The sequence below is a fragment of the Vulpes vulpes genome, chromosome 14 (genome assembly GCF_048418805.1).
Source record: "Vulpes vulpes isolate BD-2025 chromosome 14, VulVul3, whole genome shotgun sequence".
NCBI classification, from domain to species: Eukaryota; Metazoa; Chordata; class Mammalia; order Carnivora; family Canidae; genus Vulpes; species Vulpes vulpes.
The window spans coordinates 68,368,104-68,390,409 of NC_132793.1; the positions used below are offsets into that span (position 1 = coordinate 68,368,104).

General features: G+C 38.1%; 1 long non-coding RNA gene across 1 annotated transcript in view; it reads left to right on the top strand.

Moving 5' to 3' along the window:
* LOC112915511 (uncharacterized) overlaps positions 1-22,306 on the top strand; it is a 280,787-nt gene that overhangs the window by 7,501 nt on the left and 250,980 nt on the right. The window contains exons 3-4 of the long non-coding RNA XR_011997039.1: positions 4,962-5,153; positions 20,738-20,907. This is a non-coding gene — a long non-coding RNA (uncharacterized lncRNA). The remainder of the gene's footprint in view (positions 1-4,961; positions 5,154-20,737; positions 20,908-22,306) is intronic.

Genomic DNA, 22,306 nt, shown 5'->3' on the forward strand with positions numbered 1-22,306 from the left:
GAGGCTTTAGGTAACTTGTCCAATATCACTTGCGTAGTAAATTTTCAGACAGATATGCCTGACCCCAAAACCTATAAATGTAGCCACTTTGTTTTGTTTCCTCCTTTGATAGCCCATATTAGAGTGCATATCACTTTCTCTTCAATAGTATGAACTCCAGAAAAACCAGTTATTTACTTCACATGCTTTCTGCCTAGTGCAGTGTCTGTACTATAGAAGGAGCTGAGAGAGAGAGAGAGAGAATGAGAGAAGAAGCTTCATGAACACAGGTAGAAGACTGAATGGATGTCCCTTACCTGGCCCTTTGTATCCCACACCACAGATCATGCTACTTTACTCCATACCCCCACATTACTGACTTCTGCAGTGGCTAGCCACAAAATTGACCATCTTGGCAGCTGTTGCCAGTGAGAGTCTTTATTCAACGTATTTAATAGGTATGGCCAGAAAATAATGGCAAGGTACAATTTATTCTACAATACTTGGGCTGCAGGCGCTATCTTTTTTGTTTTATATTTCTGAATGAATCAGAATTGGCTTGAATCTTATCTTTATGATAGACATAAATATCTATGTTATAACCTAGGAGTATCCCTTTCCCTATTCAGAAATATTTAAGAATCCTATGAGTTTACGGAGGTCCCACAGAAAAGGCCCATGGCTGCTCTGGGCCCAGGAGAACTCTTGTTGGGGCCATTGTGGCATTGCTTCCGGGTACCACATGGTGCTACATAGATTTCCAGGTCAGGATGCTTCTCTGATGAGCATTTCCACAGGACATGCGTCTCAGTGACCATCCTTTGGGTTTGTGTACTATCCAAGGACGTGCTAGGTGGTATCCACTGTCCACATTCAACCCCTGGAGATTCATCCACAGGGGTCTAGCAGTCTTCCCTTTTCCTTACCCCTAAGGATCAATTCCTCTCCTTTTTCTGACAATGAAGCTTGTTTGTTAATAGAAAGATCCAGACCACAAAGACACAAATGTATATTTACCTCCACAGTCTAGAAACACTTCCCTTCCTTTATAAAAATTCCTTCTTCCAAAGACAAATTGGAAGACCTCATGGTATCTTCTTGCTAAAGGAGCTACAGCAAGATCTTCACCAGGTTGCCCTTTTAAGTAGTTAAATCTTTAGTGAGGTCTCCAGTTGAAATAAAAATGTACTTAATGGGTACACATAAGTGATAGTTGTTCTTTTTAAAGGAGTCACTTGCTGTACATTATTGTAATTTGCCACCATCATCTCAACAGTTTTTTAATTCCATCCTCAGGTTTTCAGAGCGTGTAGCCCAATTTTTAAAAAATCATTCCCAAAGAGCACAAATATTTATGTTTGAAAATGGATTTGATTTCAGAAAGAGTCCAGTGTTATTTGGCTTAGTTTTGTGAATAAAATCAGCGTGAAAAGCTGCTTTTGGTATGAAAGGAGGTGAAACTGTAAGGTAATACCACTGATTTTGTAAGTCTTAACAAGTCCATAAGGAACTTTCTGAGTATAGTGTCATGGATGGAGGGTCAGGGAAGTAAATATCTAGCTTCCAAAAGTGACTACAGTAAGAATGGTACAATCTGAATACAAGTATTCTGGAATATTTGTGACCAACAAGTGTCATTATTGTCTACGATTCTATAATTTGCATATTATGTCCAAAATTTTTGCTGAAAATAGCAATGGACTAGCGCTTCTCAAATTCCATGTGAACAAGAATGCTCTAAGGTATTAAAATGCAGATTGTGAATCAAGAGCTCTGGTGTAAGCCCAAGATTCAACATTTCTAAACAGCTCCCATCTAAACATGATGGTCCAGGGACCTCTCTGAGTATCACTATCCTAGACTCTCTAAATAGCTCTCTTAAGCAAGTTCAATCTTGATTTGCCCATTGATTTTGGTGCCCACATTAAACTACACATGAGTTTGTTTTTTAGCAAAATATTTCTTTATGTTCCTATATATGAACTTTGTGTCAGAACAGATAATTTTCTGTGTACTTTATCAATGAAGATGCAGCAGTGACCCCATGACATTTTCCTTAGATTGGGTATTTTCTTTATTCAGAACATAACAGACACTTCCATGGGAGAAAAATGATAAAGTAATTTAAGTGTTCAACTTCACTAATTATTACATGGCAGTTATTATCACATGAGAGAAAGCAAGGTACATTTTGATATATTTAAAGTTGTTATTTCTGATTTGACAATTTTTGAAACTGATGTTACAAAAGTTCTTTTGCTAGCTAGCTAAAAACAAAATCCTATTTCACAGCTAAAATGTAAACAGCTAAGATGTAATCGGAGGACTAAATTTTCACAGCTACAAAAACACAGCTGTGAAGCATAACTTTAGATTGTAATAAAACCAAATAGTTCTGCATGCTAATAATGGATATTACAAATAAAGATGAGAATGACTTTGTTAGAATTTTTAGTATGTAAATACCTTCGCTAATGTTACCTGTTTAACTGAGAATGTTCTCAAGCTACCTGCCACATATACATCTGTTGAATGTCTAATATATAGATTTTGCTAGGATCTAGTGATACAGAGTTGCATATGATAAATCATTCTTTCAAGGAGTTATTTTGTATTGCATAACATGTCCTGTGTCAGTTCCTTTGAGGATCTTTTTTCAGATTATAAAACTAGTGCATGTAAATTGGAAAAATATTAGAAAAATACAAAAGAGAATTACAAAAAGCAAAATATACATTATTAAAAGACCTACCACTGTTAATATTTTATATTGTGTTTAAGTTTCCACTGACCTAATTCTAAGTATTATTATTTATGGCTTCTTGGTGTGCTTTATTATTATTTTTTTTAACGGTGGAAATAACTCTTGCTGGTCAGTGTCAAGGTATATTGCAGTTGAATTTTTATGCCTATGTTGGCATGGGCTGGATTTTGGAAACCCACAATAATGTTGTATATGATGTGTGTGTGTGTGTGTGTGTGTGTTAGGATGGGGACTTAAAATTACTAAGGAATTGGAGCAGTGGCTGGAATGCCATCTAACTCTGTAGATACTACCTTTATGATATAACTGATAGTGTTTATATCCCTAGAGTTACTCATGTGCTTATTATGTTTTGCTTTCAGTTTTGTGATAAATTTCTTATATTGTGATAATTTTTTTAAAGATTTTGTTTATTCATGAGACACACACACACACACACACAGAGAGGCAGAGACACAGGCAGAGGGAGAAGCAGGCTCCCTGCAGGGAGCCTGATGTGGGACTTGATCCAGGATCTTGGATTCATGACCTGAGCCAAAGGCAGATGCTCAACCACTGAGTCACCCAGGTGCCCCAAGATTATGATAATTTTAAATTGGGAGTCAGTGGACCTAGTTCTTTACTAAAGCCTGTCACACATTTTTGTCATCTGTAAAATAAGATACATTAACTACATATCCTTGGTTTTCTTCATGTCTTGAATTTTAAAATTCTCTGGCTATTTTTATTTTTATTTATTTATTTTTTAAGTTCCTTTTTTTAAAATTTTTATTTATTTATGATAGTCACACACACACACACACACACACACACACACACAGAGAGAGAGGCAGAGACACAGGCAGAGGGAGAAGCAGGCTCTATGCACCAGGAGCCCGATATGGGATTCGATCCCGGGTCTCCAGGATCGCGCCCTGGGCCAAAGGCAGGCGCCAAACCGCTGCGCCACCCAGGGATCCCTATTTTTAAATTTATATTTTGTGTGTAAATAGATCTATCCTCATAGATACCTTCATATACTTTTTTAAAAAAAATATAATTTTATTGAATACACTGCAAGGGAGCGGTAAGCAGGACAGCAAGGGAGAGATGGTTTGTGATATGTTCGTGTATTTTTGATAATCTCCTGAATCAGTGTAAACCTAAAGTTTCTTTTAAAATCTATAATTTGGAGGGGTCCCTGGGTGGCTCAGTTGGTCGAGCAGCCAGCTCTTGATTTTGGCTCAGGTCATGATCTCAGGGTCCTGGGATCAAGTCCCACATTAGCTCCACCCTCAGCGGGGAGTCTGCTTAAAGAGTCTCTCTCTTCCCTCCTCCCCACTTGTACTCTCTCTCCCTCCCCCCAATAAATAAATAAATCTTGTAAAAATTAAAATCTAAAATTTGGAATAATAATCTAGAAAAGAGCTTGTCAAATTATTGCATGTAAGCTAAATCTGACCCACTGACTATTTTTGTAAATAAAATTTTATCGGAACACAGCTACGCCTATTCATTTGTGTATTATCTATGGCTGCTTTAAAGCTATAAATGGTGGAGTTGAGTAGTTGTGTTAGGGACTGTATTTACTATCTGAACTGTCATAGAAAAAAGCTTGTTGATCTTGATCAAGATTAATGATCTTTTGGATCAATAAATGTGCCTTTCTTTAGATACTTAGAATGACTATGAATAAGTATGGTATCTTAGTTACAGCAGCAGGGGATATAGATATGGAAGAAATTGCCTGGGTCATATAAACCAGCCCCTGGTTTTGTAAAAAGGGCTTTTTCCTAAATGGAATTTAGTTGGGCTTGATTTCCAGAGGTCAGCTAGATCTGCATCAGATAAATATCACATCTGTTGTCATGAGAGAAACTAGAGTATCAGAGTGACACTCTTTAAACCTGCAAGATTCATCTTGAATGACTCGGGCAGAAGCATTTTCAATTAATATAGGGACCCTTTGTAATAAAAACCAGGCCAGGAAAGCTGTGAGCTTTTAATATCACAGGGTTAGAGGTACTATTTCACAAGGAATAGGGGCCAAAGTCATGTTAATAGTTGATGTACACATTTCTCATGAAGATTAGACAGGGCCTTGCTCAAGTCTTTGGAAGAAGATGAACCTTTCTGTGATTAGGGGTGTAAACCTTAAAGTATTTGGCAGGAAAGTGAATTGCAACATTACTGGTGAAAAGTATCCTCACTGACCTTGAACTACCCACCTTTTGCATAGACCACGGACTTGGAGGAAGCTTAAACAGAGACAGCAGACCTCTCTGAATTCCTAATGAAGCCTAAGACAGCAGAGTTTGCAAAGCAGAAGATGGACCGGACCCAGGACTCAGTGGGGGAAGAGTGGTTTGTTCTTTTTTGAGAGGGACTGAAGAGAAGACAGCTGAAAGGACCTGAAGACGCTTGGGAGAAGGTGAGAGAAAGGGAGGGAGAGTGTCTTCTTGGAACCTCTTTCAGAGGCTGAGATAGAGGGACCTTGCCTCCTCTGGTACTGTGAAAAGTCTACATAAGTAGACGTTCATGACCTCAAAGATTTGGATCCTTTGCTGCTTTGGGACACCCTGCAAGCCTTTGGTAAAAGAATGCTAAAATATCTGTCAGGGTCTAGTTGGTATTCTGGTGGAAGAGTTCTGGAATGAATTCAGTTTGAATCTGAATAAATACCAATCTGCCCATTTGCAGACCACCAGCAAAGGGCTGCCCAGCCTGAGTGTTCAGGGGCTCCTTCCTCTGATTCTTCATTCCTTTGCTGAACAGAAAGGACACTCCTGCTCTCTGCTCCAGAGAGCTTAAAACTGTTAACTGGGTGGGAAATTATCAGTCGTTTGAGATGATTGGAACTGAATTGAGGTTTTCTTTGTGAAGCAAATAGAAGATTTAAAAGATTATTGAAAATAATTTAATTTTCAAGAGAAACTGAAGCATCTTGTATCAGCAACAAATAGAAAAATTAACTTCTCTTTTTATTTATTCCTTTCAGCCTTTTTCTTGTTGTCATGGCATTAATTACTCTGATGTTATCACAGAGAGTGGAAATGTACTAAACCCTTTTCATTTAGAAAATATTTTAAAAATCACTTTCTGAGGTTCAGATGATTTGGGAGAAAAATTAAAACTGAACTTTATTCAGATGCTTGGGCTTGCTCTTTCTTTCTTTCTTTCTTTCTTTCTTTCTTTCTTTCCTTTCTTCCTTCCTTCCTTCCTTCCTTCCTTCCTTCCTTCCTTCCTTCCTTCCATCCATCCATCAATTTTCTTCATCTGCTGGACCAATGTAACAACATAAGCTGACAGCCTGAGTCGCCTATTATATACTGGTAAGATCAACACACTAGGCAGTATTATCCTGAAATGTCTATAAGAATTGTCCTAGATAATAATGGCTTCTGGGGAAAGATTGGTAAGTCACTTGCATATTTTTATGTTTAGGCAGAGTTTGACCTTCAAATAACGTATTAATTTAAAAAAAGTTTATTTAGGGAGGCTTGGGTGCCTCAGTCAGTTAAGCATCTATCTGACTCTTGATCTCAGCTCAGGTCTTGATCTCAGGGTCATGAGTTTAAGCCCTGTGTTGGGCTCTGCTCTGGACATGGAGTCTGCTTAAAAAAATTCACTTAATGAAAACTAGTCAAGCAAATATTATAAGTTATTAAGATAAAAATATTTGGCTGAATCACATGAACTTGCTGTTATTTAGACATCTTGAACTAAGACAATGGCAATTTTGTGTGTTTCAAGCTAATACATAGACTCTTGAGCTTTCCCCCCTTGTTTTTAAATTTATCCTATTGCAGTTTTCCAAGACAAAAAAAAATGATATTCCTTTCTCCACTCCTGAAAGAAGAATCTAGCATAGTATTTCTAAAGATCTTAGATATCCTTACTGGCTCTCTCTTACTCAGTTTTCTTTTGTTTTTTTTACATCCACTAATGCCCTAGAGAAGAGAGGGTTAGAAGGTGATGTTTTGAGCTGAGTTTAAAAGGAGAATAGCAGATTTTCTAGGTCCTAGTAGGGTCTTCCACAGAATAGAGAGAAGGGTCATATGTGGGTGATGTGTGAGACTACAAACCTAGACCATCCTGCCATGCAGTGTTCTGTGAGGAGAGAGGGCCTCTCAGGCAGTGGTAAGTGGATGCTTAGGTTCTGCAGTCTTGAGGGGTCATGGAGGAAGGCCTCTGTGGCCAAGCTTTGGAAATTGCCTTGGAATAAATGATATGGGCCTCGTCAATATAATGCATTGAAGACTGATGGCCTTTTCTCAAATTTTCTGGACTATACTCTTATATATCCCTACAGAGTGTTCCTAAAACATGATTCAGTTTGAACTTTCCTTCCACTTTAGCAGGTATAGGCAGAGCCAGATTAATTTGTGTGTGCTTGCACTCGCTTGTGTACATGCACACATTCTCTCTCTCTCTCTCTCTCTCTCTCTCTCTCTCTCATACACACACACACACATGCACACACAGTTGTTTCCTGCATCCATGTGTTGTGGAGGAAATTCATACTTTTTACCTGAATTTCATACTACACAGATGAAATAACTGATTGAACATTTTACTTTCCTAGTGGTTACGTTGCATCATAGATATATAACTTACACTTGTCTTTTCACTTGACTTTTATAAGGTGAGAATCTAATGAAATTTTATTTCTGATACTCTTTTTCTCCTATCCCTCTTTCTACCTTCCACCTTTAAAAGTGTAGAATAAACAAGAGGTGAGAAATACAACTTGAAATGATACTGAGCATTCTTTAAGCAGTAAATAGTCGAATGAGTGGTAGAAGGGAAATAATTCGGTATAGGATTTGTTACTATATGAAGTTCATCTATTCCACCACTTAGTGCATTGCTTTCTACCTTTCCATCTCTTTGGATTACCTTCAGTGCACAATCATTTTCCTGCTGATGGGCTGATCTTAATTTTCTCTGGAGAGAAATCTGGTTTTGTTTGTTTATTTGTTTCCTGAACTTCCTCCACCACCTCTCTCTCTTTTGTTTCAGGAACAAATTCTTTCAAATTTCTTATAATGTTTTCCGGTTATCAATTTGTCTATTTATCCTTTCTATTAGGCCATCACTGAAGGTTAAAATGGGCACAAGTCTCAAGTGTCAGGATACTCTACTGGATGTATTCTGGCTGTACAAGACTTTTTTGTTTAGGTCCTTGGTTTATGATTCTTCATTCAGTGTTGAGCTTTACTAATTTAAAATATATTCACCATAATTCACCATAATAATTCAAGACAGACCTAGTCAGGATCTGAGATTCACATTTTTTTATAGTGCTCTTCAAGTGAAATTCTGGGACTACTGGTCCATGGTCAGGCTGTATGACCATCATGAATAAAATGGAAGATCACAGTGTGATTGGCTGAATCTTTCACTGATTTTCTGAACTGTAATTTCTACTGTAGGGCTCACATATGGTGAGAATTTTTTTTTAAAGCCCCAAGTGGAATACCTAAGATACAGATAATTTTTTTTTTTTGTCTCTTCAAGGTATAAATGTAGTCTGGGAAACTGGCCAACATACTGACGTTTCTTTGGCATTATTACTTTTTTTTTTTTTTACAACAATGGGAAGAATATTTATTATTGGGACTATTCTAGGAATTCTAAGAACTATGGCAGTCATAATCATTTTGATTCAATTTTTCTGTCTGGTTTTCTCTGAATGTGATGGGATAGAAACAGCTTTTCATTTTTCAACCTTTTATATTTTTGGAGGAGGGTAGTTCTTGTTTATTGGCATAAAAGGTGATTCCATATGTGGGTATTATTTAGGGGGTACCCTGAACGTGTCTGGACAGAGATGTTTCCCACTGTTTCCTTGCGCTCCACCTTAAGTAATTCATTTCCATACGTTGAACATATTTTTTTCTGCTGTTGTCCTTTCCTAACAATTTAGTGTAATTAATTTCCATCAGATTTCTTTATTCCTATTTTGAACAGATTCAACCAATATCAAAGATGTTCAAGGCATTCAGTCTAATGAAAAAGGAGAGGAGAGAACACAGGGAAGAGGAAGGGATATTCATCATGTTATTTTACTGTGTGAATGTTTCAAACACATATATTAGAGGCCTCATGGGTTTTCCTTCTTCAAAAGAAACTTAAAAATCATTCTAAAACCAATTCTCAAGTGTAGCATGAGTTAATGGTGGAACACTGTTTTCCTGTTACTACATGGACACTTCTATTAGAATTTAAGGCAAGGTTTTCTTTGATTATAAAGATGGGGACCACATTTGATGTGAAATATCTCTAGAGTATTTATCAGGAACTTGAAGGTGCTTAGCTATATTTTTTAATATTTGTATGATGATTATATTCATAGAAACTGCTCTTTTGTTATCACTGACATTATTGATGCCTCTAAATTTTTTGTTTGATAAACTATTTTCTTCTTCTTTTTTCCTCAGCTTTGTTGAGATTTAATTCACACATAACATTGTTTAAGTTTAAGGTGTACAACATGTTGATTTGATATACTTAGATATTATGAAATGATTGGCACCATATTGAAACATGAGCTAACATCTCCATCATGTCACGTAATTACCATTTCTTTTTTGTGGCAAGAACATTTATGATCTACTCTCTTAGCAATTTTCAAGTATATAATACAGTATTGTTAACTACAATCATGCCGTGCATTGGGTTTTTGTAACTTATACATCTTATAACTGGAAGTTTGTACCCTCTTAACAACATCTCCCCATTTTCCTCACCCCTCAGGCCCTAATAGCCACCATTTTACTCTCTGTTTCTATGAGTTTGATTTTTTCTGGATTCTACATGTAAATAGTATCATATAGTATTTGTCTTTGTCTAACTTATTTGACTTAGCATAATGCCCTCAAGGTCCACCCATGTGATTGCAAATTGCAGATTTCCTTCTTTATCATAGCTAAAGAATATGTTCAATTCTTCTAATTTCTCTTTTTAAGATTTTCTAGTTCCACATTTGTACACATTTGAATGCTTGTGTTTGATCCCTAGAGGTTGTTAAGTGTATGTATTTCAATTTGAAAATACACCATTATGTTTATTAAGAACTAATTCAAAATATTATATAAAGATGGCAAGGTTTTTATTTTTGTATGTATTTTTTTTATCTTAGTCTGGTGGGAAATATACTAAAGGATTCTAATTTTCTGCAATGGGGATACTTTCATTTAGCATCTCATTAATATTGGTTCCAATCAGAAGTCTGAAATTTAATCCTTGGATTAAATAAATTCCTTGTTTTTTCTTTTAGCATGTTGAAATTTATTTAGTGTAAATGCGTGTTTTACTGTAAACTAATGGAGTATGTTTCTAGTGAGTAATTTGGTAACTGTCTAGCTTGTGTTCTTACAAGTACAAGTAGTATTGTAAGCCTGGTGGAAGTAAGAAGAATGCTGTACTCATTTTCCTATATCCAGAGCCTCACATGATATCTAGTATACTCCAGGTGCATCCCCTGACATGTTGAGTCGATGACCTAGTGGTGATAGAATAAGAGTAAATAAGGATGATTAGGTAAGTAAACATGGCGTGGGCATAAGCAAATACTTCATGAAACCTTTGTGATTTTACCCATATATTCAACTATTGCTATGAATATACTACATGAAAAATAATACAAATTTGAGTATACTTGCTTACAGAAGTTTATTATTACACATTTTGATCTTTGGTGACTTATTTATAGAGAAAATTTAAAAGGAAGACTGATTTGTTGGGAAGATGATTATTTTAAAGAATGTGAATGTGTGACTTTAAAAGTTAATCCTGTACTATTTGGTATTGTACTCTTAGTTTTCACATATATATATTTATATAATCTCTACAACTGTATTGCAAATTTGTTGAGAGTACCTGGGCTTTCAGTAGCTTCCGTTCCCCACATATGTAAGGAGTCAATAACATTTATCAAATGTTACTATTAGGTTCAGGGTTCACGGAGTGATTTTATATATGACCTTCTGTGTTTCCCCAAATGTAAAATTCGGAGAATAATACTTTCTCTACACTATTTATACAAAGTTTGTGTTTATGCTTTGGGTCTTATATTTTGTAATGATATAAATTGAAATAGGAATGAGCATCTTGGCAGTTTAACAGCTAAGTGCTTTAACATGTACATTTGAAAGAGCAAGGTATAAAGCCTTCTGCTTTTTTTACTGGCATTGGAAGCCTGGTTTTGCTACACCTTGTACCTTGGGAATGATGTATAAGTTCTCTGAACCTGCATATGCTCTCCTATAAATGACTTTTGTGATTTTTTCTTTATAGTGGTATTGGGAGGTTAAATTTGATAATATGTAATTCTTTTTTGTTTTAAGATTTTTGCTTATTTATTCATGAGAAATACAGAGAGAGACAGACAGAGATGTAGGCAGGGGAAGAAGCAGACTCCCCGCAGGGAGCCTGGCGTGGGACTCTATCCCAGGCCCTGGGACCACACCCTGAGCCAGAGGCAGACGCTCAACCACTGAGCCACCCAGGTGTCCCATGATAACTTGTGTAATTAATAATATTGTGCCCAACACAAGGTAGATATTCAACAAATATGGGCATTATCATCTGCCCCGGCTTTCTGTCTTGTACTTTTGGCAATTTGAATGACTTCATAGCCTCGAGTAAAGTTGGTCTGTCTTTAATGAGCATTTTCTCATAAGCTCAGGCCTGCATTTCCAGTCACTTTCCAGAGATCTATACATTGTATCCTTGCTTGCCCCTAAAACTTGTTGTGGCTCAAACCAAATTTAACTTTTTAATTCATTTTCTCCCCTTCCACTATTCCCTATTTGTTATTTAAGTCACCATTCCATAGTAACCAGTCCAAAGAGTTTGGGCTAAGTTTCATTCACTTTGTTTCTCTTATGCTCTACATTTAATTTGTTGGAATTTGGGAAAACTGATTTGGCATATCATAGTAGAAGACCGTTTCCTCCATCCCCAAACAATGCCGGAAGGATGTCAATTGCTGGGTGAGGTCAACATCTTTCAAGTCTCGCTAGATTTGCCCACAACCTCCAGGTTCAAAACCCTCTCCTCAGATAGTGCCGGGTGAACCCTGACTCATTCTTCTCTGGCTTTCTGATGTAGACTTCTGGCCTTGTACTCTAATTTCGGATTTAAAAAAATTCAGATAGGCATGATACAGCCAATCAGATTTCAGGTTTCTTTGTAATGATCATATTCTATGTTGCCACCCACTTAACATCTATACATTTACACTTACTTTATCTGTCAAGTTTAAAAAATGAAACTCATTTGTTATGGGTTGAGGATTCCTAGTTTTACTATGAGAGAATTTATATAGTGTTACCAATCAGTCCATGAGATTTTTAAAAAGATTTATTTATTTATTTATTCATGAGAGACACAGATAGAGGCAGAGACATAGGTAAAAGGAGAAGCAGGTTCCCTGCAGGGAGCCTGATGCGGGGGACTTGACCCCAGGATCCCAGGGTGGAAAGCAGACGCTCAACCACTGAACCACCCAGCTGCCCCTAATTAATGTTTTTCAAGTTTGGTTCTCTTAAAGGAAATGCTATGCCCTTCTTGACACTCAACCACTGAGCCACCCAGGCATCCCAGTCCATGAGTTTTTATTTTACCTCATACACATCCTATTACTTCCAAATCCATTGACGCCATCAAGCTAATCATTACCTTTCCTGAGCCTCTTTCATTGTGCCTCTGTATCAGGCTGCTTTTGACTAAAGCTAATAGAAAAACAAACTAAACATAGATTAAATGATAGGGATTTAATTTTCCTCCCATAACAAGAAGATCCTGAGTAGGAGGCTCCAGGATTGCTTTCATAGTTCAGCAATGTTAAGGCTCTGAATTGGTGTTCTGTGACTTCCTTGACTATACCCTGGTCACAATCTGGCTGCAACAGCTCCAAGCCTCAGGTCCTCACACAAGGACATTTAATTGACTGGAAGAGATGGGGAGAATTCCTCCCCACGTGTCTTATCAAGGGAGAAAATCTTTCCCAGATAACTCTTGGAAGACTTCTCTATACATCTTATTAGCCAGGACTGGGCTACTTTCTTCTGCCCTAGTGCACATGTAACCAGGTAAGTGAATATCTGTTATTTTTAGTCCCTATATTTGTTAGGAAGAAAGGGGAAGGTTGGGAAGGCTCTCAGGTAGGTGTTTAAATCCATTTTGCATTTCTGCCAAATGTACTTCTCTGAGTACATTTCTAAAGAAAATGTCATCACTCTGGTCTTAAACTTTCAGTAACTTTATTACCAGCTCATACAGTATATAATACTGCTCTTTCTTTCATCTTCTACTTTACTCTCCCATGACTGTTTAGTGAATCCTCAACAGCCCCAACTTGTCCCTGTGTTGGCAACTTAGCTCATGGCATTTCCTCCTCTTAAAATCCTGTCTGCAGTCCCACCAAGGGCCGACTTAGACAATGGTGCTCACCCCTATGGCTTTCCACTACATGAGGCCAGCTCAGTTACTCTCCATCAGCTGGGATTTCTCTTTTCTCTCAACTTCCTTAGTACTTTCTGTCCACTATAGAACCTAACCACTCATGGACTTATCATTTGAGTTTTGATCACTCACAAAAGCCCACAAAGGTACAATTCAAAAGGCATTTTTAACACTGCTGGGGTGCAATCCAAATCTTGAATGCTGCCAAGTGGGAGTGCAGTAGTGAATTTTCTCATGGGGAGGTGAGTCATGCACGGCCGAATATCTAGACCTCAGCGAGGCTTCACTGTTCTTTCTTTGTTGTAATATAGGCAATAAGTTTTGTGAACTCATTAAAAGCCGTGCTCCATTGTGGAAAATGGCTGTTAATCGAGAGATAAAACTTAAGATGAAAGTTGAAAAGGTAGTTAGCTTTTGGTTTGAGGAGAGGCATAGAGAAGGGGTAATTCTCCAGTAAATGTGATTTATGAGTTTGCCACAAGCCTGAGAAAATACTGATTCTTGATTTTATGGTATAGACAACTTCTTACCTTGTATTGTGATTATTTATGTATGAGACCTCTTGAGGATGATAATATTTCAGAAGGCAGGGAGCAAATCATATGACATAGTTTGGTGGTTCTGGAGGCAGAAGAATTGGGATTAACTTATAACTCTGCCAATTCCTTAAGACTGTGTGACCTTTGGGAAGATAGTTGACTGTATAAGCTTTTTGTTTCTCCATCCATGAAGTGATGAAAAAAATACCTATTTTAGGGCTATGGAATGGAATAGCATCTGGCAAAGTGCCACGTAAATTGTAAAACTACAGATGATTAAATGATTATCATTATTTATGTCCCCACAATATCAATCATGAGATGAGACACTAAGATTTGTCGAATGAATAAACAAATGAGGGAATGAATGAAAAGCTATCACAATAACCCTGTTATAAGAATAAAAATACTTTTTATAGTAGCGTCTGAGGTTCTAAGGCATTTATTTGCTTGCATTACTAAAATATGGAAATCAATAAAAATCATTACTGAGAATTAAATACCAGTAGATTATATCAACTTTAATATGAAACTGAATTTCTTTGAGTACATTGGCTATTCATAAACTGCTGGGCCTACACTTGACTGTTTATAGCATTACTGGAGCCCTTCATGTGCATCACGGCTTTGTGGTTCCTCTGGGACTATCCATTATTCCACAGATCCATTATCATCTATAATTCTCTTTAAAAACCTAATAAAATTTACTGTAAGATGCCTGTGCTGTGTATTGTCCTCAAACATAAACTTTTCCACATCTTTCTTGAGTGTTGAGCTTTTAAAGGATCTGATGTTATTGGAATGGTAGCTCACTCATGCTTCAGATTTATACCTCTCAAAGGTAAGGGACAGGTGCTGCTATCCTGGCCAGAAAGGAATTAGATACAATGCCACAAGCTGGTCTGGGCGGGCATTAAATGGTTTAATTTTTCTATAACCAGAAAAGGAAATGAATGAATGAATGAATGGGATTATTTTCCTCCCTCTGGAGTATATGCATTATTCCAGTTAAATAATTTGCAAGTATTTAAATCGATCACAAACTAACAGACTATGGAGATCCAGGACATGAGAATGCATATGAGGATGTTTCTCTTAAAATATCGTCACTACTGGTCACACTCACCCTCATCATTGGACATCATTCTTGAGATTCAAGGGGATTGAAATTTACTTTCTCGACAACATTGGTGAGCTCTTTCACTGTTGTCCCTGCTGAGAGGTCTTAAGCTTGTTGTGTTTTGTGTTTCCTGCTCCTTGCCAAGCATAAGGGAATAGCTCCTTTTCTACCACTCTGTTAAATGTTCCAGTCTCTTGCGTTTTGAGTTTACGAGTACCCTAGAGCATTGTGTATATGTGGAGGTTGCAGTGGGGGATTATTTGAAGTAACAACCAGTGTGTTGATGCAGGCAGACATCACTTCAGCAGGGCTGTCACTGGGAGAGGTAGTGGGTAAGAGAGGGTGCAGTGTCCTCAGGCACCAGATGTCGGAGAAGCCACATGGGAGGTGTGGTAGGCTGAAAAATGATCTCCCATTGATAAGGACATCTGAATGCCTGGAACCCATGTGTGTTGCTGTAAATAGCAAAAGAAGCTTTGTAGATATGGTGGGGTTAAAGATCTTGTGATAGGGAGGTTATGCTGGATTAGCCAAATGGGTCCTAAATATAACCACAAGACTCCTTATACGGGGGAGGGTAGAAGGGCAAAAGTAGAAGGGAATGCAATGATGGGAACAGTGAGAGGAAAGGCAATGTGACGTGTGGTCATGCGACAAGGAATGACAGCTTCTAGAGGCTGGGAAAGGCAAGGAAAGATTCTCCTTTAGAGCTCTGGGAAGAAACTAACCCTGCCTTGATTTTAGCCCTGTAAGACTTACTTGGGACTTCTGACTTCCAGAAGTGTAAGAGGATCAATTTGTGCTGTTTTAAACCACTGCTTTTGTGGTGATTTGTTACAGTGGCCATAGGAAAGTAATACAGGAGGTTTGGCTGGAGTGGCTTGAACCTGGCTGGCTGGCAATGAAGTCTTTTCTCCCTTTATAATCCAGGGCATTCTCATGGGCATGTAAGCAGAGGCTCTTCAGTTCAGCTCACAGGCCTCTTGGTTACCAGGCTGTCTTCCTGAAGGCTAGGATCAGGGCTCTTCACTCTTAAAATGAGTTATTTTCTTCATTTTCTTTCATTTTGACAGATCTTGATGGCTCCGAAAGCCTAGAACCAGAATCAACTGCAGAAGTTGTCCACCTTCCTCAAATTCATGTAGGGTTTAATTTTCAAATGTTCCTTAGTAACTATTCATTGTAATACATCACAAGGAGGAAGGTAAACAACATAGTTGTGTTTCCACATGGAAGCAAGTGGAACATGTGTGTCCTGCTGCACAATTATGTCCTAGGACTCCTGGATACCCTTTCCTCCTTATTTTTGTGGCAGAGCTAGAATTACTGCTTAGGTCGCATGACCAAATTCCTCTGGGTATGTACCTTGAACTGATAATAAAAGAGAAAAGATTCCATACTGTGTGCAGAGTTCTGTAATTTTTGGCCTAGGAAGAACTTAACCGTAGCCCAGGCTTTATATTACAAAAATGCATAGAACAAGTGATTGTATGTCAAAAGTATGTATTACGTAAGAGTTGGAAAAAAATCTTATCTATCCAAAGCTGTAATTTCCAAATAAAACTCCTTTCTGAGCTGCCAGCACATATGTCTGATTTAGGCCTATTCTGAGAAAAACTGGCTGAGTTATCAAAACTTCATTAATCTAATTTGTTTAAATGGAAGTGGTACCGTATGCCTGGCTTAACCAGAACTTAAATGAAAAGGGAGCGGATATACTCAATATAATATAATTAACATGACCTCACTCACTTGTAAAAAGTGAAGTTGTAAAGTCAACAAAGGAAGCCCTGTGGTATAGTGTTTGGCTTTGAAAATGCTAAATAATTAGAAAATAGTCTAATGGTAACAATAACAGATATGTGATGCTCCTTTAGGATCTTCACTTGCAAAATTTTCTCCATCAACCTCCTTTTTTCTTCAGTGATGCACATCCCCCTAAAACACACAAACAAGTCTCTGTGGCCTACAGTGTTAACTCCTGAGAGCCTTTAGTGTAACCTAAAGAAAACCGTCAAAAACATACGTACATCTAAATGCTGCCAATTTGAAACCTTATTACTAGAAGCCATAGGCCCTGGAATTATCCTTGTCAGAGCTAAGAAGGCAGCCAACCTTCCCAGCAGTCTCTTTTGCATCTCTGAACTTCAGTAACATCGAGTTTCTAGGGCTGGGACTAATGGTGTGACAATTGCACAGTGCTCCCTCCTCTCTTCAATTCTGTTTCTAAAGGTCGGGATGACCTACAGTGTGACAAAATAGGCTAGTTGTTCGGTTGAGCCAGGTGTCCTTTGAGAAGCTAAGAAAAGGAATAACAGTGTCACGAAGTCATTAGTGTACCATATATTATAAGCCATAAATGACAGCTCTGAGTGAGACTGTCTTGCTTGGGAGTCTGCCACTTGCTGCTGGAATCATCCCTTAGTGGGCGGGAACTGGCACCTCACCAAATATCTGTGCCCTCAGAACCAGTGACCATGGACCTAGTAATTGGAACAGGTCTAAGAAAGTTGCTTACAAATAGACAAAGGAAGATATATATATATATAAATATATATATATATATATTTATATATATATATAAATAAAATATAAAGGTGAATATATATAAAGATATATATAATACAAAGGAAGATATATTATATATATATATATTTAATTCAGGAGACAAGATCTTTCATGTGGTATCATCACTCTTAGGCTATTTTAAGAAAAATCAGAATATTGTGAATTGATGAATTTTCTATAGGTGTTGGCAGGAGTAACTGAAATCATCCCAGAGCACGCCAAATCCTGCTCACCATATCTCCCATTCTGTGAAAAGTAAATAAAGATAAGAACAAAACCAAAAATAAACAGCAGATTGCCCATCTAATATTGGAGTTGGCCCATCCTAGCAGCTCCGAAAAACTCCAATCAGTAAATTCTGCCTTCCGATGATTGCCAAATTGCTAAATATTGGTTAGACAAGTCCTTGTTATCTTCCTGGCTCTGAGATTCTAGATTCCATGTCTAGGGAGCCTCTGTACCAATGTCTTGCTAACTTTCATCTATTCCCTTGCACACTATCCAGGCACAAATGGTTCCTTTCTGCTGTCTCCTCCATCTCCAGCTCAGACCAGGTCTTTCCCCAAGAGTGACCTTTTCATCTGCATTCTCTCGGGAGCCTATAGCATTGGCTTAGGGATGCTAACGGATTGGGTCGCAGTGGGGTTGGAGAAGGAGGCTGCAGGTCTTAAGGGCCGCTGCTGGTCCTGAATTATCAGTGAACACTAGGTGTTCTAATCTTGGAGTATTCCTACCTAAGCTCTCAGAGTTCTATTTTGATGAAAATTTTGTGATTTATAAATATATTTTATATATTTTATGAGAATTACAAGTAGAATCCCCCCCCCCCCAAAAAAAAAAAAACAAGTAGAATCCCAAGAACTTTCTAAAAAAAAGCTTCTTGGTTCTAGTTGCATATGCAACTTGAGTTGCATATCACTCAGGACAGGTTAGGGTGTAGTAACATCCCTCATATCTCAGGCGCTCAAATAAACAAATGTTTATTTTTCACTTGTGACATGTGTATCATAGATTGGCAAGGTGCTCTGCTTTTCAAGGACCCACGTACTAGAGCTCCACTATGATTCATGCCTCTAGATTGCCTGAGGTCAGGAGAATGTGGTGAATTGTGTACCAACTTGTAAAACTTCTACCAGAAGTGACACATGTCACTTGGTCACATTTAATTGGCCAAAGCAAGCCCATATTTATGTCTGCTTTGTGAATCGGAATATTTGTGAATAACCGTAATGAGTCTTTTTGTGGCACCAGTTCCTATGGTTATACTTTGTGATTTCTTCCCTAGATTTATGAAAATTCTGGTTAAAAATTATTTATTAATTTATTTGACAGACACACACAGAGAGAGAGAGAGAGAGAGAGAGAGAGCATGTACGAATGGGGGCAGGGGAAGATAGAGGGGGAACCAGGCTTTCTGCTAAGCAGGGAGCCCGACTTGGGGCTTAATCCAAAGACCCTGAGATCGTGACCCGAACCGAAGGCAAATACCTAACCAAGTGGCCTGAAAATTTTATCTTTTATCTTTTTCCCTCATCTGCTCTTTCCACCTCTCTTCTATAAGTGAACCTGGCTTTCTCCTTAATGATGTTATTTTCCATGAAATTCCCCCCAGTACAGACTTCCCCCTTTCCCTTTCCTTTATCGCTAATGCAGAAGACAAAGAAAAGGGTCAACATTCTTTGTTCACCATTACCAATTCTAGAGTATTGTCCCGGCTGTTGACATTCAGTAATCCTTCCTCTTTATAGCTGTCTCATACCACCTTCCTCTATGCAGCTGCTATGGTATCCTAAGGCCCCCAGTACTTTCTGTGTTGCCATGCCAGTGACTCCACACAGTTTCTTACTTCCTTGACACCAGTGATCCTCACCTCCACTCCATCCTTGAATCTCATCATCTATGTGCACAATCTCTAGTTGCGAGTATCCAGCCTCTTACCAAAGCCCTTTAATGCGGATCATTCTAAATTTGTTGCTCAGACTGACCCCGTCTTCACTTTCATCACAACCCTGCCTCAGCTCTTTTCCCTCTAGTCTGTTAGCCCCATTATGACATCATTTCTTTCCTGACTATCCTGCTTTCCATGGCCAGCCAACTCAGCAGTGCTTTGCTTATTCCCTAAAATTCCCCACTGACCTTGAACTTCCAATTGCTTCCTTGCTGGGCTGCAGAGTGCTGCTAGAGAAAGCTGTGCTGATTGAGTCTGCCACACATTCGTGCTCGTTCACTTTAACCAAACCCTCATTTCTGCTCAGCACTTCTTTTATTCATCTCTTGCTGACTCACTGCACATCCCACACAGCAGTTTTTCCAAACATTTTTAACTTTCTTTGAGATTCAAGCCCCGCTCCAGATATGGCCCCAAAATACCTTTTCAGTTTCATCTCTCATTTCTCCCCAAAAGCTCTTTGCCTGTGCTTTCCAAACTCCACACATTTGCTCTTCCTTTTATACCTTCCTCTGTTATCTCCAATGAAAATGCCACCTAATTTACTTCCTCCTCTGTGGAGACGCTTTTCTCCTCCGACAGAGGTTATGATTTGTTGTAAATGTCCATGTGATTTTTATTATCTGTTTTGAGCTTAGCAAATCCTACCTCATACTAGGTACTTATACACAGGTACCATCTCCCCAGTTTTATTGTGTGTTCCTTGGAAGGGGAAATCATGATGGTTTGTATACATAGTGTCTATAGTGTCTTGCTGTTAGTAGGTAGATGTTCAGTTGAAGTTTGGTGGATGTACTGGAGAAATAAATGTTAGTTAGCAGGCTGGAGAATGGTCCCCCCCTCCCCTTCTTCAGAAAGAAGTAAAAGTAATATTAAAGGTAAAGATTTTTTTTTAAATCTATTCTAGTTACTTAAGTCTTTATGTAACAGGTAGTTTTGGATGCTAATACGGATAGATTGAATGTATTTGGAGAGTACTAAAAGAGTTATGTGAAAGAGCCATATTTCATATAATGTTCTTGAATTCTGTGATTCCTTTCCATGCAGTATAATTAAGATCTGTATTTCATTTCTCTTTGTTTTATCCATATTTTTAAATACCCAAGTCAGTAAAGGCAATAGGTCACACACTGAATTTTGTCTTAAAACAAGCTTCGTTAAGTTCTGGTCTCCAGAAATACATTTTATTTAAAAGTAGATGTGACCTTTTTGGGATTTGCATGTAACACCTTATCCCTGCCTGAGTGTGGAATTGTTTGAGAGGTAAAACAAAAGATAGATGCAATGTCCAGGGGTCTCCTTTATTGTCAGTAAAGCGGATGTTGGAGAATATGGCCAATAATAGGATTCCTATTATCGTATTGCAGAGTGAGACGTGCTCATCCATCCAAGGGCAGCCCCAGGTCAGCAGAAGCTTTCCCATGTGGGGGCCTGCCCCTGTACAACTTCCAGCATGGAAGAGCAGAGCAGAATGCCAGCTTCCTATGGTGGACAGGATCTACACATGCCTCTGGCTTCTCCCTGTACCTGCATCCAGGTAAGTTTCTCTATCTGATGAGAAGACAAGGTGGGGCAAAAAGGTGAGTACTTGGGGAAAAACACTTCCTCCAGAATGGGTTAAGAGCATTCCTAGCTAAGATTCTTGAACATGATGGTGTGTTGTATTTGCCTGTAGGATGATTGGTAGTCATCAATGATGAGCAATCTAGTCATTTCTGTCTCTGCCTTGAGTGATACTTCTAGTATTAACCAAATGGCATATTTATTTTGCAGCTTTTATTAGATACTCTTAAGACATTAAAATAGGTGAAAAATGATTAACTTCTTAGATAAAACAAATTGATGTATGCTCAATTTGTTATGGGCTCAGCCATATAACACATGGGAATAACAGTACCTAAATAGTTAGATTAATAATTATGTGGAGGCTTCAATGTCGCCACACAACTGAATACTTTATTGATATGAAATTAATATGAATAGAAGGCATTTAGCTAGGACAGAGCATATCCAAGCACTTTTTATTTTTTTTGGCCCATAGTAAGTCCCTTCCCTAAAACTTTTAAGGATACATATACATTATTTTTACTCTTGACAATGTTTCTCTTTTTATTTTTAATATTTTACTATATACTTAGCATCTCTTTTTGTTTATTATATTTACTATTTATTTTGGCTCCAGGAACTGATCAACCCAGTTAAACAACCAATAGATTGAGAGAAAGAATTGGTTTGATGGCTCACTTAATGGACAAGTACTTTTCTAAATTTGCTATTGCCTAAGCTTTACTGTTAATACTTGTTTTATTAATTATATTAGTTTTGGATTTATAGTACCTGATTTTACTATTGTTTTTCCTTCTTTTGTACTGGTTTACATTGACTCACAGATCATTCCCCGTGTTTGTTGAGATTATTTCTCTGCTGTCCAGCCAGCATCCTGCCATTTCTGTCATTCCCTTATTCCTTCCCCTAATAATGCACTTGGATTTTGTTGAAATCTTTAAGCACTTGAACTTTCCTTCTGTTTCCTTTTACCTCATTGGTTCCTCAGTGTTTTATATTCTGTAGCACACTTGTATTCTTTGTCTACTCAGTGTCCTTTGAGGGAATCACTGGTACTTTAACCTCAGTTTATGGATCAGATGGCACTGTTACCCCCTGAGTCCAGGGGTGGACATGTGACCAGGCTTGGCCAATCCTAATACTCCATTTCTTTAGTTTTTATGATTAGTTTAGGGGTGGACATGTCAATCCAGATTTGGTTGGCATTACTGGGGAAGAGGCATCCACTGTCTCTGGGGGTTTCTAAATTGGTGAAAGGCAAGCCTGTTCCTGCTACTTATCATTTTGGCTACTGCTCAGGGAGGACCTGTCAGAGAATGAAGCCCACACAGATAGAAAAGCAGAGCTGAGACACAGAGTTAGGTTTCAAG